The sequence below is a fragment of the Schistocerca americana genome, chromosome 1 (genome assembly GCF_021461395.2).
Source record: "Schistocerca americana isolate TAMUIC-IGC-003095 chromosome 1, iqSchAmer2.1, whole genome shotgun sequence".
Classification (NCBI taxonomy): Eukaryota; Metazoa; Arthropoda; class Insecta; order Orthoptera; family Acrididae; genus Schistocerca; species Schistocerca americana.
The window spans coordinates 1,134,596,183-1,134,613,360 of NC_060119.1; the positions used below are offsets into that span (position 1 = coordinate 1,134,596,183).

At 43.7% G+C, this 17,178-nt stretch overlaps 1 protein-coding gene across 1 annotated transcript in view; it reads right to left on the bottom strand.

Moving 5' to 3' along the window:
* Positions 1-17,178, bottom strand: part of LOC124619184 (forkhead box protein O) — a 671,328-nt gene that overhangs the window by 493,943 nt on the left and 160,207 nt on the right. The window lies entirely within an intron of this gene.

Genomic DNA, 17,178 nt, shown 5'->3' on the forward strand with positions numbered 1-17,178 from the left:
CCTAACACAATAAGAGAAATCGGAGTTCGTACGGAAAGATGTAAGTGTTCATTTCTCCCATGTGCTGTTCGAGAAGTAGTCACAGTGGTTCTATGACCCTTCTCCCAAACACCTAAGTATGAATTGCGGAGGAGTCATGTAGAAATCGATGTAGTAAATTATCTATGAACATCAAGGAACGTTTCTTATTGCTCACAAAATTAGGTTATTAAGTCCAACGTATGTTAACCTCTACTGCAGATTCTTAGTCATACACTGAGCCAGAAGATAAAGGATATCGTTTAAAGGAGAGAAAAGTTCTGCGAAGCGCAGTTCTGTTTTTTAACGAACAGCTTCATGTTCGCGCTAACACAAAATTCAACGCTAGGATGCAAAATATTCAAAGTTCAACACATGGGCAGTTGCACGAAACGTGCGAGCAACTTCACTGTTGCGCTAACACATATTGTCAATAGCGACCAACTTCCGATTCATTCTGCATAAACTGTAGCACGAAAAGTAGGAAGTTCAGGCAGAATGTAAATTTTTGTTCCCCTCTGTACTTCTTTGGGATTCAAATGCGTGGTCACGTTTGAATTTTGATGGGATGAAACTCTACATCTTAGCATAGAACGGTGGTGATACTAATCATCCAACCGAATCTATCAAGGATGGTGGAAACTGGAGGAGATTTACAGCTGAGAAGCAGGTGAACCCGGTGGACCGGTCATACGGTTGTGTCCACGGCTGTGTTGGATGGGATACCGAAGAAGTAAGTCCCAATCGCAGGCGGGATGAATACCAGTTTGGAATTCTCGAGGAAGGCAGTGGTACCCTGACAAATCAGAGCGTGTCTGTGACTGTGACAGCCTAATAATAACTACAACGAAAATAATAATAATAATTCCCGTGGAGGCCCGGGAAAAGAATAGGCCTCCGGTATGTTCTGCCAGTCGTAAAAGGCGACGAAAAGAACAAACCACTAATAGGGCTAACCCCCCTTTTAGTGTGATTAGTTGGTTCAGGACAGAACTAAAGAAGCCTCGGACAAGCGCCGTCATGGTCGGGGACGACGCTTGAACCCTATGCCCGCCCACAATGGTAACGACACTGCTAGCCAACTGGAAAATGATGTAAATCCAAATAGAGGTGTTTTGCAGGATATGCTTCCTGTAACCACCCTAGAAGGAAAACAAAGACAGAGGATGAGATGGTCAGATGAAGTTAATCGACACCTCATGATCTGTTATTACCAAGCAACAAACCTAGGAACCAACACAACTGGATACAGATCACAAGTATACACAACATTTATTACCAGACACCCAGAATTAAAATTTTTAACAGAACAACGATTAGCTGATCAGATCCGTGTAATAATAAAAAATAACAGGATACCCCAGTCAGAATTAGAAAACATCAAACAACAAGTACAACAAATACTGGAACAAAATAATGTGCAATCAGAAGAAGAAGAAGAAGAAAATACAGTAACGGACTCAAACACACCAGAGCAAACAAACAAAGAACACGGTGGATACAAGCGGAAACAGATACATACAAGATGATACCACAAATGCCTGAAGTGATAATTTTGCAATATGAAGTCACCCAAGCAATTAATTCTACTCACAATTGGAAAGCCCCTGGAGAAGATAAAATAGCAAATTTCTGGCTAAAGAAATTCACCTCACCACATTCACATCTAACTAAATTATTTAACAGTTACATTGCAGACCCATACACATTCCCTGATACACTTACACATGGAATAACTTCTCTGAAACCTAAAGATCAAGCAGACACAGCAAACCCAGCTAAATATCGCCCCATAACATGCCTACCGACAATATACAAAATATTAACTTCAGTCATTAAACAGAAATTAATGACACATACAACACAAAACAAAATTATAAATGAAGAACAAAAAGGCTGTTGCAAAGGAGCACGAGGATGTAAAGAGCAACTGATAATAGATGCAGAGGTGACATATCAAGCTAAAACTAAACAAAGGTCGCTGCACTACGCATACATTGATTACCAAAAAGCTTTTTACTACAAATATTGGAAATATACAAAGTAGATCCTAAATTGATACAGTTCCTAAACATAGTAATGAAAAATTGGAAAACCACACTTAATATCCAAACAAATTCAAACAATATCACATCACAGCCAATAGAGATTAAGCGTGGAATATACCAAGGAGACTCATTAAGTCCTTTCTGGTTCTGCCTTGCTCTGAACCCACTATCCAACATGCTAAATAATACAAATTATGGATACAATATTACTGGAACATACCCACACAATATCACACATCTGCTATAAAATGGCTCTGAGCACTATGGGACTTAACATCCATGGTCATCAGTCCTCTAGAACTTAGAACTACTTAAACCTAACTAACCTAAGGACAGCACACAACACCCAACCATCACGAGGCAGAGAAAATCCCTGACCCCGCCGGGAATCGAACCCGGGAACCCGGGCGTGGGAAGCGAGAACGCTACCGCACGACCACGAGATGCGGGCACACATCTGCTATACATGGATGATCTAAAACTACTGGCAGCAACAAATCAACAACTCAACCAATTACTAAAGATAACAGAAGTATTCAGCAATGATATAAATATGGCTTTTGGAACAGACAAATGTAAGAAAAATAGCACAGTCAAGGGAAAACACACTAAACAAGAAGATTACATATTGGATAACCACAGCGACTGCATAGAAGCGATGGAAAAAACGGATGCCTATAAATATCTAGGATACAGACAAAAAATAGGAATAGATAATACAAATATTAAAGAAGAACTAAAAGAAAAATATAGACAAAGACTAACAAAAATACTGAAAACAAAATTGACATCAAGAAACAAGACAAAAGCTATAAATACTTATGCTATACCAATATTGACCTACTCATTTGGAGTAGTGAAATGGAGTAACACAGACCTAGAAGCACTCAATACACTTATACGATCACAGTGCCACAAATATAGAATACATCACATACATTCAGCAACTGAAAGATTCACATTGAGCAGAAAGGAAGGAGGAAGGGGATTTATCGACATAAAAAACTTACATTATGGACAGGTAGACAATTTAAGAAAATTCTTTCTAGAACGAGCAGAAACTAGCAAAATACACAAAGCAATCACTCATATAAATACATCGCCTACACCACTGCAATTTCATAACCACTTCTATAACCCTTTAGATCACATAACATCAACAGATACGAAGAAAGTAAATTGGAAAAAGAAAACACTACATGGCAAGCACCCGTATCATCTAACACAGCCACACATCGATCAAGACGCATCCAACACATGGCTAAGAAAAGGCAATATATACAGTGAGACAGAAGGATTCACGATTGCAATACAGGATCAAACAATAAACACCAGATATTACAGCAAGCATATTATTAAAGATCCCAATACCACAACAGATAAATGCAGACTTTGCGAACAACAAATAGAAACAGTAGATCACATCACAAGCGGAAGTACAATACTAGCAAATACAGAATACCCCAGAAGACATGACAATGTAGCAAAAATAATACATCAACAGCTTGCCTTGCAACATAAACTTATAAAACAACATATTCCCACATACAAGTATGCACCACAAAATGTACTGGAGAACGATGAATGCAAATTATACTGGAACAGAACCATTATAACAGATAAAACAACACCACATAACAAACCTGACATCATACTCACCAATAAAAAGAAGAAATTAACACAACTAATCGAAATATCCATACCCAATACAACAAATATACAAAAGAAAACAGGAGAAAAATTGAAAAATACATCCAACTGGCTGAGGAAGTCAAGGACATGTGGCATCAGGATAAAGTTGACATTATACCAATTATACTATCAACTACAGGAGTCATACCACACAATATCCACTAGTACATCAACGCAATACAGCTACATCCAAACTTATATATACACAACTACAGAAATCCATAATTATTGATACATGTTCAATCACCCTAAAGTTCCCAAATGCTATATAACATATACCGTACAGTTAAAAGGAAGTCACGCTTGATCAAGGTCCGCGTCACTTTCCATTTTTAACCAGACATAACGTCTGAGACAAGAAAGAAGATGATAATAATAATAATATATTTACATATGGATTTACACTTGATCACATTTCCAGTTTTGTCTGTAATGAATGTATGTTACATTTTTTGATACTTGTCCACGCAACCAAACACGCTGAAATCTACTTAAGTGTGTCCAAGAATGGTATGATGTTTTTGTTGTTGTTGTTCAGGTCTTCAGTTGATGCGGCTGTCATGCTACTCTAAGTCTTTTCATCTCTGCACGACTACAACGACCTACGTCCATTTGAAGCCGCTTACTTTATTCAAGCCTTGGTCTTCTTCTACAATTGTTACCGTAATTACCAAACTGACGATTCCTTGATGCCGCACGACATGCCCAATCCTCCTATCCCTTCTTTTAGTCAAGCTATGACGCAAATTTATTTCTTCCCATTGCCATTATGTACCACCTCATTATTTATTCGATCGACTCATCAAATTTCCAGCATTCTTCTGCAGCACCACATTTCAAAAGCTCCTCTTATCTCCTCGTCTGAATAGCTTACCGTCCACGTTTCTCTTCCGTAGAAGGCAACACTCCAGGAATATACCTCCAGGAAAGACTCCGCAACGCTTTAAATTTTATTCAGTATTAATAAAATCCTCTTTTACACTGAAGCTTTCCTTGCTGCTGCCAGTATGAATTTTATACCATCTCTGCTTCGGCCATCGTCAGTTATTTTGCTGCCCAAACAGCAAAACTCATACTTTACTTTTAGTACCTCATTTCCTGATATAGCCCTATCAGCATCATCTGATTTAATTCGATTACATTCCATTACAACGGTTTATGAACTTCAAAGATTGTATGAAGGAACAAAGATGTCCGTGCAGTAAAGTAATTAGAGAATTGAGATATCTGGCAGCGTTATTTCTCAAAAGTCGTGGCAATGTAAGGATGAAGAGGTTGTCCATCTAGCATCATAATGATATGTTGGCGTCGGCTTCGAGCTGTTCATGTAACTCCTGTGAACATCTGGGCGAGTGTGGCAGTGACGACCGAAACGAGAGGACATGGCGCTGCCTGCGACCGGAAAATGCCGAAGGTGAAGTCCCGCCTCGCACATTGTGACCGTAGCCATAAAATGCCGCCAAGTCTGGCGGATCGTCAGCGCCGGAGCCTTTACCGGCAATTATCCGCTGGCAACGGTTGCAGAAGGGACGCGAAGGTCGCCGGCAACCTGTTCTTCCGCTACCGTCGCTCCCGGTACAGAAGCGGCGCCATAAATTTGTGACCGCCTGACCGCTGGCTCCGCAGGAATTCTCCGAGCTAAAAATGAACTAATAACCCAACCTCTGGCGGTCGCTCGCTCTGCTCTCCGAGGCGCTGAGGGACTCAGCACGGCCGCGCTGTCGCTGGTAGTTCAGACATTACTACGGCCTAACTGCTTTTATCCTTTAAATCACAGGCGCACTCTGTACCCGATGACTTATCATCGTCACTACTTTTAATTCCATTTTAAAACTGTTAGAGTGAACTCAGTTCCAATTACAAATTCGGACATCTGAGTAACTGGAAATATGTAATTAAGTCGCTAATAACACGAGGAAGTCAAGGAGAAACCTGACACACCCGTGTCAAACTGTCTGGAATGGGAGTAGGTTAAAAGTCATTGCTTGCTGGGTATTACTGTCAGTTTGCTTTTGCTTTTACCTTTCTCTTTCGACTGAATCTAATGCTAGCTTGTATGCAGCTTGTATAGACAGGTCTCTCATTGTTAATCGTCACAGCGTTCTATATTCATTTATTCCTCTGTTTACAATTTTGTCTGATACAACTTGCAGTAAGAGTTACCGAAACAAACAGTGTTACATCTGACTACACGTCGAGATTTCAACACTGCTGTGTAAATGCTTGCACTTGAACTAAAAAAATTAATAAATGAAAATGGATCGGAAAACTAAGAATTATCTGCGAAATACAAATAGAAATGATGGTTCAAAAATGGCTCTGAGCACTATGGGACTTAACTACTGTGGTCATCAGTCCCCTAGAACTTAGAACTACTTTAACCTAACTAACCTAAGGACATCACACACATCCATGCCCGAGGCAGGATTCGAACCTGCGACCGTAGCAGTCGCGCGGTTCCGAACTGCGTGCCTAGAACGGCTAGACCACCGCGGCCGGCTAGAAATGATGTTCGCAAGACACTTGGCGTCAAAGAGAAATGTAATGTATTCTGTAACAGAGCCTACAGTTTCAATAGTTTAATACAAATCTCGTGTTTACTGTTCCATACCTGAACTGGTAGAAACGAAACCCTCTCAGAGCCATTTCGTTGTCCATCTGTCCGTCTGACCGACTGCTACAAACCCTGTTTCTCAGGAACGGGCAAATGTATTAAGATGAAAGTTACGTCACATTCTGAGGTCTACAGTTCCTTAGCGGCGTAAAAATTATAAGCTTCTAAGTCAATGCAATCAAAAGCTACGGCCATTTATGTCACCTATTCTGATAATCGCAATCTCGCTGTTCAAAACCTATAACGTATTTCCCGTTGGCCTAGAATCATGAAATTTGGCATGAACCAAGATTTCACAGTGAAAATAAGGGAAAAATCTGAATATTTTTTATTTGTAATTACATCACGCGGAAAAATATTTCTTTTCTCATTCATTATCCGAATTCAAACTTAAAATTAAAACATTCTCGGGTCTTTGAATTTCCGGGACCGAATCTTGCCAGTATCGATGAGGACCAAAGGCAAATACCGTCGAGATTCTCGATTCGCGGGACAGATGAACATTCTGTATACATAAATTTGTTCGTAGCCCTCAGTGTGAACCTGATCAGCTTTTTTTTATTTTTGTATGTGTTCGTGGACGATCGGAGATCAACTGCACTGCTGCTGAACATAGCAGGCCTTTACTCCAGTGCCGTTGCGAAGACTGGTTGATTCCTATGTAGAGCGCTCAAGTATGGCAGGGTAGAAACAAGCGACCGACCGACTGCAGGTGATATCGCCAGCGACCCGTTGCTCGTGCGTGGTGCCCTCTATATGCGATATTTAAGCCTGAGGACATACGCGAGGAGACAGAACACGTTCTCTGGACCCAGCTCCTTCAGACTAAACGACTAACGTCATGCTGATGAGTACCAAAATCACGAACTACAAGATTCACTACGCGCTAGCGGCAAAGAGCATTGCTCGTACATGTTAACTACTACAGGTCTTATGGTTACCCTAAGCGAGGCTCTGCTGCGGCATACAGTGATACACACGATGCTCGTTGGTGTGTGTCTTCCGCAGTACCGCTTGACTCCAGTTACGTCATTGCTTATTGCATCCTCCACAAATATTGAAGAGAAGGGAGAAATACGCTAGCCGTTAGTATCGTTCACAGACAAACGTGCGTGGGAAATATTTCGAGAGTAACTGTAAGTAAATGATATGGCAAGGTATCAGATGGTTTATTTTAACGCAAAACTGTTTTACTGACCTTTCGAAACCGGTATGCCTTGTCTTCCTTCGGTTTTTGGGTCCTGTACGTTCGTCCAGAAGCCTTTCCATAGAAGATAGCTGGACAATGGAAATTATAATCCAATGGCAGGCCGTTCACGAAAAACGTTGCACTTCACATAAAGGCTTACAGCTGAAATTCATTTCCGGCAAATGAGAGTAGCTTTTGTTAAATTCGAGAAGAATACTCAGTAAGTCGGAAACAGGACACTGGTTTCTTAGGGGGGAGATCTGCAAGCCGCTGACTCACTGAGTCATGAAAAGATCTGAACGTGAAATTGTTAAGTGGTGGTGATGTGTTTATTACAGTGCTTTGCGCGCCATACAGATTTCCCCAAAATTGTTAAATTTCGGTACTTAACCTCACCGGCACCCACCTAATAATCCTCATCGCATTTCAGATTAATTTATTGTAATCCACCTTATGATGCCGAAATGCGCCACACTAAAAAATATCAGTAAAAAGTGACTGAAGCAGTAAAACGTATTTCATAAATTTATAATACGGTCGCTGACCTCATTCAGTTCCATACAACATGCACAAATTTAAGTTACACTAGCAAATACATCCAGAATAACAGGATGTTTCAAGTAACTGCAGCGTAGATCACTACACTCATCGCCGGCCGGTGTGGCTGAGCGGTTCTAGGCGCTACAGTCTGGAACCGCGCGACCGCTACGGTTGCAGGTTCGATTCCTGCCTCGGGCATGGGTGTGTGTGATGTCCTTAGGTTAGTTAGGTTTAAGTAATTCTAAGTTCCAGGGGACTGATGACCTTGGAAGTTAAGTCCCATAGTGCTCAGAGCCATTTGAACCATTTCTGAACTACACTCATCAAAGAAGAGTGGTCACATTAGATTATTCGTGTGGATCAAATGTCATCCGGGCATTAAATACAATGGAACACCAGATCGATTAAACAAAGATGCAATTAGGATTGGAAGGCACATGAACATACAAGACGCACATACAGATTACGTACTAAAAATAAGTCAACAAGTGATTCTCTCCTGGCAGGAGAAAAGGAACGAAAAGCAAAAACAAGAAGTACAAGTTAGTCAAGTTTATAGCAGTTCAGACCGAGACAGCCATGGTTTGCAAAGTCCAGAAGATAAAGGAAAATAACAGCGTCCATTGTGAGAATGTGGCAATCGGCGGACTGGAGACAGTGCAATCGCTATGAGAAAAGACAGATTCAGTTTCCTAGAAGAGCTCTGGAGACTTAGTCGCTTTTGACTATCCCATTTCTTGTAAGTACAACCGGGGGCGCACTTATGCCATAACCAGCTTTATAGCTTATAGCACAAGAAAACAAAACAAACATTGTGGACGTTGAAATTAATGGAAGTACTGAATTAAATGTTTTAATAGGCATAAATGGTTATTTATCAGTTTACATCTAGCAGTATAATTGAATATCTGTAAATATTCTAGCCTGATGACAAATCGTGTGCCGTAAAATCGGTATACTGTACGAGTATGTTACTTCGATACGTTTGGGAATTCTTTTGGTGTGTGATGGGTAAAAAGTATGTATGCTAGAATCCTAAAATGAACAAACAGAAGTGGAAGACGCACAACTGCGAGAGTAAATCCCCGTCATTTGGTGGTCGCCGGTGGAGACTGCGCCCCGGGCCGCGGGGTGCCTCTGGCCGCAGCCGAAACGGCGCTAGCGGCCGGTCCGCCGCGGTCGCGACCCCCGGAGCGGGCCGGTAATTCAGGCTGTTAACCCCTTGAGTGGCGCTGGTTAGCCGTCTGGCCGGCCGCTAGCGCCGCGCTACGCTACGCTACGCTACGCCGAGCAACGCTACGTCGCGTCTCCTGGCGACGCCACGCTCACGGCCGCGCCTCACCTGCACGACCCCAGAGCCACTCGCACCGGCGACGCCTTTCCGATATTTTCACATAGCCGATTTCGCAATGCAGATTACATACGTACACTCTCTCTACGAGCTGAAAAGAGGAATAGATCAGAGTACGAAGCAACACCGAAACACGGTACGCACAAAGGGTGCATTTACGAGTTAGCCCTGCGCGCCTGCGACATTGTGTGTAGGCAGACAGAGTCGGTATAGCGATTCTGGTTGCGCGTTGTGTCATCCCGCATAGTATTAGGTTTTAACGCCCCGATGATGGTGAGGTCATTAGAGACGGAGCATAAGCTCGGACTTTGGAAGGAAATCGTCCGTACCCTTTCGCAGGAAACATCCCGGCACTCTTCCGTGACATTTAAGGTAATAACGGAAAACTTAAATCTGGACGGCAGAACGGGGATTTGAACCGGCGTCCTCTTCAATGCGAGTCCAGTGTGCTGACTACTACGGAAAAAATGAATGTCTTTGGAGATTATAGCACTGCTAGCTCCTTTTTACTCAATCACGCGAGCTCTTGAGCATAAAGGTGTTCGAACAGCTTACGGAAATCCATACCCCGTTATTGTCAAGCCAGAAATGGGACAAAGGAGTTTCGATCTTTTATCGTGGTCGCTTTGAAGTGTGTCGACCACCATTTCAGATTAGGATCCTTTTAGGTTCCGTTAAGGATTATACTGATCAGCGTAAGGCGTGTGTCTACCGTATTTCTCGCAGTTGTGGCAGACTATCAGGACTGTGGAGGACTGGTATAGGGAGCATAAGCGTCACACACGCTCACAAAAGGCCACCAAATCGGCTGTAGCAGAACACTGTCTCGGTACCGGTCATCCTACGGAATACAACACAGTCTGGTGTGCCCTTTCAACTACTGCGATAGCGTCATTAAGGAAGCTGTTGATATTAAGTTAGCAAGTGATCACATAGAGAGTGAGTTTATAGAGAGGAAGGTTCTGCTTAATTTCCCTTTCAGTTCTGCTCTCTCCCTTGTCAGACAACAGATGCAACGAGGTAATACTACATGTTCGCCGTTGGTAGCCTAAGAGGCAGGCCAAGGCGTTATAGACGAGTCGGGAGTGTGCTCTCTTCAGCCTGTCGGCTGAAGCGCTGGTCAGACTGGATAGTGATTCTCGTCGTCTGCTCGTCTAACGCGTGCTCCGAGACCCACTCCAGTCCTGTCAATATTCTGGAAACAGGCGATGCCACTGAATTTCTTTCTTTGTCGTATTGTGGTCTGCGAGTACGACATCCTGCCTTTTCCATGTTGCAAATCGACTGAAGTTCCACCTGACTGATGGTAACACCCGGCCACCTAGGGCTGTGCCGGTGGCTGGATACCCACAAGATGAGGGCGCCACGCATAGAGTGGACAGCGCGTTCCCGTGGCACGCGATGCTGCAAACCGAGGGGCTGCAGTCCTCTCACTGGCGCTGAAGACGTCTGCCATGGCCTCCGGACTGCACAAGTCCGACCCTGCTGGTCGGTCTGATAAGAACTGCCACATCATCATATCTACACCGAATGAGGTTCCCAATACCACTGACAGAAGAATACCGCCCACCTATAGGATCTTCCACAATTCTGCCGGTATACTTTGTATCCGTTCTGTATCACAAGGCAGATGTTGGCAGTCCACTTTTCATTTCACACTTTATCGACTTGCCGTCCGGCGTTGCGTGAACCATTCAACTCCTTTGCTTATAGATATGAGTGTGGGAAACCACATTTATCAAGCTGCCGAATTATGTGATAACACTCTCTAAGATTCACATCCTTGAAACATTGCTCGCTGGCGAAAGAGCACTTACAGTATTTGATAGGAAGTTCTGACTAATTACGTCAGTTTTCCCGCAGTTACGTGCAAGGTATGTCCGTGTGTAGAGTTTGCCGATCAGAATACATTGCAACGAAAAATACAAACAAACCCTACGTCAGTTTCAATTTAGACTATGGGAGTAATCTGTCTCTTGCAAAAGATTACAAAAAGTTGATAGCAAAAACTCATTACTTACTCATCCAGGTACGTAAGGTCACAAACCAAAGCTGAATTGCACTGCGAATAACTGCACCTCTCAGATCTCCGTCCAACTCACCTGTAAAGAAAAGAATTCGTTATACAATGACATGCAGAAAACTCATCAAGTTGATGTTCAGTTAACACAACAACAAAGAAGTAAGCATTATTGTTTCTAAGGGAGCTCGTCTTCGACGGGAGGTTTAGCCCTATCATTCCTTCCCTTTCTACAATTGTGAGGTTTTAAGATGCAAGTGACTATACTCTGCAAAGCTATACTAATTTGGAAGTTCTTGACAAAGTAAAAAACCAGTTTTATGGTGGCGAAAGGCGAAAGTTTAGGTTAAGGGGCCTAACCATCACACAGTTTAATGACTAAGGGCAGCATACACTCAGCGCCATTTTGGAGAAAAGATAAAAAAGCAGAAGAGTCGATATAATAGTCAAATTAGTGATACTACTGAACTCTTACACGCTTCAATTTTGGAATTCAATGTGATAATACATTTTCCCAATTTCTGGAGTGTGCTAGCTAGCTTGCTACAGACTGTTCTTTCAGAAAATGGAAACTGAAGTAGTGTACGGCATTTAAGAAAGTTCTCCGCACGTGGTACTCATTTTACGTTTTATTATGATAAAATAGAAGTCTGACTTGAAGTTTTTATGGGGACAATGACGGGGGAAGAGCGGTGAGGGGGACAGAGTTTTTGTATCAGAGTTCACTTTTACGGTTCATCTCTCTTCCTGATACCGCAGAGAAATCACCGCCATCAGTCCCCAGGCGAACTGCACTGCCTCTGGGGTAATCTAAAACGTGCATCATAATTAACAGCGAAAACCGACACACGACAATAGAAGCGAAAACGAGTGCGTGGTTACGAGCCATCACTGAATGCAGTACGAAATATTGTCCTAGTTAGGAGAAATCTACTTGGGATGTAAACATTCCGATTAATTCCTCATCTAACAGGGCTCAAATTTCACGACTGGCCGTCCGTAATAAAAAACAGAATACCGCTCCAGCATGTTACCTGTACACTTGTTGCTGTGGGAGGAGGCGCTCCACGTGCCGTGTAATGCTGCACCCGTCTCAGCGGGGAGTTACAGTCTTTCAGACAGCCACGGATCATCCCGTAAAGCTCGACTACACCGTACAGTTCGCTGCAAGCGCATTAGCGGGAATGCTGCACACCTCAGTTCTGAGACGATGAGCCTCAGAGGACAGAAGCTTGGCGATCTTGGAGGCCGAGGTTCGGGTCCAGCTCTCTATACTTGCGCGTTAGACTGCGTCTTGCATCAGCATCAAAAAGCCGCCGGTGCTCCATCATGCATGTACGTTTCCGAACGTTTTGCGAGCGGAACATCCTCAAACAATCCTGGCAGATGCCGCAACAATAAGACGACAGACGTTGCTAATGTGGTGACTCGTGAACAGCATACAGGCTTACGTCGAATTTTACCGCAATTAGATGGAGGCGTAAGAAAAAACTTTATATTTCAAATGCATTTGTAATGACCAGGACCATATTTGATGCTGAGGTCAACGACGCTGATAACTACACATTCGCAGTTATCTCGTAAAAGATTCGTTTACTATAACTTTTACCTTGTATCACCATGTACTTCACCTGATTCAGTTTTCGCTACTTGCAGAGTATTTGCTTGATTTTTCGTATAGGTTGTGGAAGGTGACCATATCCTCGAAAACTTCAGACACATTACATTTTCATTAATGCACAACGATTAAAAATCTTTATATGTAAATGAACGTCTGAATTTACCCATGCACTCACTGCTCCACTTTATTGCTGTCAGATTATAAAAATACCGTAAAGGAAAGGACTTATTCAGCAGAGTATTTCGCTCCTTTTACGATAAAATTAAATGTGAATTTGTATCTTCAGCCGGTGAACGTATCACTATAAATACCAATCTATAGTATTATATAAAGAGAAGGCATACTTCCAACGTTGTTACCAAAGATCTTGAAAAGCCCTTCACGGATTTACACTGAGGTGACATAAATTATGGGACAGCGACATGCACATATACAGATGGCGGTAGTATTGCGTACACAAGCTATAAAGGGCAATGCATTGACGGATTCGTGTGAAAAGGTATCCGACGTGATTATAACCGCACGACAGGAAATAACATACCCTGGACACGGAATGTTAGTTGGAGCTAGACGCATCGGACATGCCATTTAGGAAATCGGCAGCGAATTCAATATTACGTGATCCACAGTATAAAGAATGCCATATTTCACGCATTACCTCTCACCACGGCCAACGCAATGGCCGAAGGTAAGTGAAATCACCGCAGAAATCACGTGGACGTAAGACGAAAGTATCCGTTAGGACAGTGCGGCGAAATTTGGCGTTAATGGGCTACGGCAGCAGACGACCGACGCGACTGCCGTTGCTAACAACATATCGCCCGTAGAGCCTCACCTGGGCTCGTTACCGTAGCAGTTGGACGCTGGAGGACTGGAAAACCGTGGCCTGGTCAGATGAGTCCGGATTTCAGTTGGCAAGAACTGACTGTAGTGTTCAAGTGTGGCGTAAACCCGACGCTGGCATGAACCTAAATTGTCAGGAGGGCACTGTGCAAGCTGGTGGTGGCTCCGTAATGGTGTGAGCTGTGTTTACATGGAATTAACTAGGTCCTCTGGTCGAACTGAACCGATCATTGACTGGAAATGTCTATGTTCGGCTACTTGGAGACCATTTGCAGCCCTTCAAGGATTTGTGTTCCCAAACAACGATGTTATGCCAACAGGTCACAACTGTTCGCGACCGGTTTGAAGAACATTTTGGACAATTCGACTGAACGATCTGGCCACCCTGATCGGCCGACATGAACCCCGTCGCACATTTATGGGACGTAACTGAGAGGTCAGTTAGTGCACAAAATCTGCACTGGCAACAGTTTCGCAATTTTGGACAGCTGTAGAGTCAGCATGGCTCAGTATTTCTGCATGGGACGTCTAACGACTTCTTGAGTCCATGCCACGTCGGGTCGTTACGTTATGTCAGCAAAAGGCGGTCCGACACGATATTTCGATGCATCCCGTGACTTTTTCCACCTCACTGTGTAAAGCGTAAAAGTTGCTAGCAAAAATTTCAAAAAAATCTTGACCGATTTACGTCCAATTTCTATGCCTTACACAACTAAACGTTGAGGCGGAGAAGAGCTTATATATATACATATATATATATATATATATATATATATATATATATATGCACTATATTAAGAGGAAACGTTGGAAATATTATCAAGAAGTCTTAACCGATTTATTTTTTGCACAATTTTCTATTAAATATTCCATTAAATATTCAGCTTTGTACAGGTTTTCTGTTAAAACTGACTACAGAGGAAAAATTGTTGTGCTGTGAGAATGAGCAATTTAGCTTTCTTTGTCGCAGCCAGTTTTAACTACGATATGAAGGTGTTTAAGCAATTATAAAAATTTTTCCTCGAATATGTATTATTTCGCCTTACATATAATTTTAAACAAAATGTGTACACACAATAAAGTGCTGTTTCGCATTATTCCTAGCAGTCGATTTTAACAGAAAATAGGACACTTGTAATTATGGTTTATCGGCTTACAATTATAATAGTACTTTGGAATCTGAACCGCACAACTCTGCAACCCTATGCAGACGAAAACTTTGCGAAATGGTGTCAGTGGAACTACTATCGTCACAGATCCAGTAGCTGGACAGCTCTCTCTCAGTCTGTGTCCCAATGATCCCAACCAATTTACCTACTCATTTTAAGCGATTTCAGTTGCCAATCAAGGTTTCGTTTGCGCAGCGATAAACAAGGCGGGAAAGAGGAGGTGGACCGTTCGGAGGGAGGAAATGAACAAAGAGGGGGGAAGGAGAAGATGGACAGAGAGGGGGACGAGGAGGGAGGAAGATAGTTCTTATACTACAGAAGAAACATCCAAAAGTGGTGCAAACCTCTTAATCTCAGAACTGCAGTCTTAAGTCTAACTGCGACGTTCTACACTACTGGCCACTAAAATTGCTACACCAAGAAGAAATGCAGATGATAAACGGGTATTCATTGAACAAATATATTATACTAGAACTGACATGTGATTACATTTTCACGCAATTTGGGTGCATAGATCCTGAGAAATCAGTACTCAGAACAACCACCTCTGGCCGTAATAATGGCCTTGATACACCTGGGCATTGAGTCAAACAGAGCTTGGATGGCGTGTGCAGGCACCGCTGCCCATGCAGCATCAAGAGTAGTGACTGGCGTATTGTCACGAGCCAGTTGCTCGGCCACCATTGACCAGACGTTTTCATTTGGTGTGAGATATGGAGAATGTGCTGGCCAGGGCAGCAATCGAACATTTTCTGTATCCAGAAAGGCCCGTACAGGACCTGCAACATGCGGTCGTGCATTATCCTGCTGAAATGTAGGGTTTCGCAGGAATCGAATGAAGGGTAGAGCCACGGGTCGTAACACATCTGAAATGTAACGTCCACTGTTCAAAGTGCCGTCAATGCGAACAAGAGGTGACCGAGACGTGTAACCAATGGCAACCCATACCATCACGCCGGGTGATACGCTAGTATGGCGATGACGAACACACGATTTCAACGTGCGTTCACCGCGATGTCGCCAAACACGGGTACGACCATCATGATGCTGTAAACAGAACCTGGATTCATCCGAAAAAATGACGTTTTGCCATTCGTGCACCAGGTTCGTCTTTGAGTACATCATCGCAGGCGCTCCTGTCTGTGATGCAGCGTCAAGGGTAACCGCAGCCATGGTCTCCGAGCTGATAGTCCATGCAGCTGCAAACGTCGTCGAACCTTTCGTGCAGATCGCTGTTGTCTTGCAAACGTCCCCATCTGTTGATGGACGTGGCTGCACGATCCGTTACAGCCATGCGGATAAGATCCCTGTCATCTCGACTGCTAGTGATACGAGGCCGTTGGGATCCAGCCAGGCGTTCCCGTAATACCCTCCTGAACCCACCGGTTCCATATTCTGCTAACAGTCATTGGATCTCGACCAACGCGAGCAGCAGTGTCGCGATACGATAAACCGCAATCGCGATAGGCTACAATCCGACCTTTCTCAAAGTCGGAAACAAGATGGTACGCATTTCTCGTCCTTACACGAGGCATCACAACAACGTTTCACAAGGCAACGCCGGTCACCTGCTATTCGTGTATGAGTAATCGGCTGGAAACTTTCCTCATGTCAGCACGTTGCAGGTGTCTGCACCGGCGCCAACCTTGTGTGAATGCTCTGGAAAGCTAATCATTTGCATATCACAGCATCTTCTTCCTGTCGGTTAAATTTCGCGTCTGTAGCACGTCATCTTCGTGGTGTAGCAATTTTAATGGCGAGTAGTGTATTAACTGACGAGCGAAGACAAATACGGCGTTCTCTCGTGAACCGGGTTGTCATCGAAGTTGGGGCAGCCAAGTTTCGAGTACTGCAGCGGGCCTCTGTGCTGGCAGGAGGGTGGCGCTTGCGGGTGGGCGGGCGGGGAGAGGTCAAGGCGAGTGCCGGTATTAGGCGCGGCGCGGCCCTGACATTTGTTGTGGGTAGCCGCTGATCCAACATCAGCCGCGGCGACCGCAGCAGCGCGCGAAGCGCGGAGGGGGCGTCCGCAGAGGCGGTCCGTCCCACCCCCACCCAACGGCAGCCGCGCTCCGA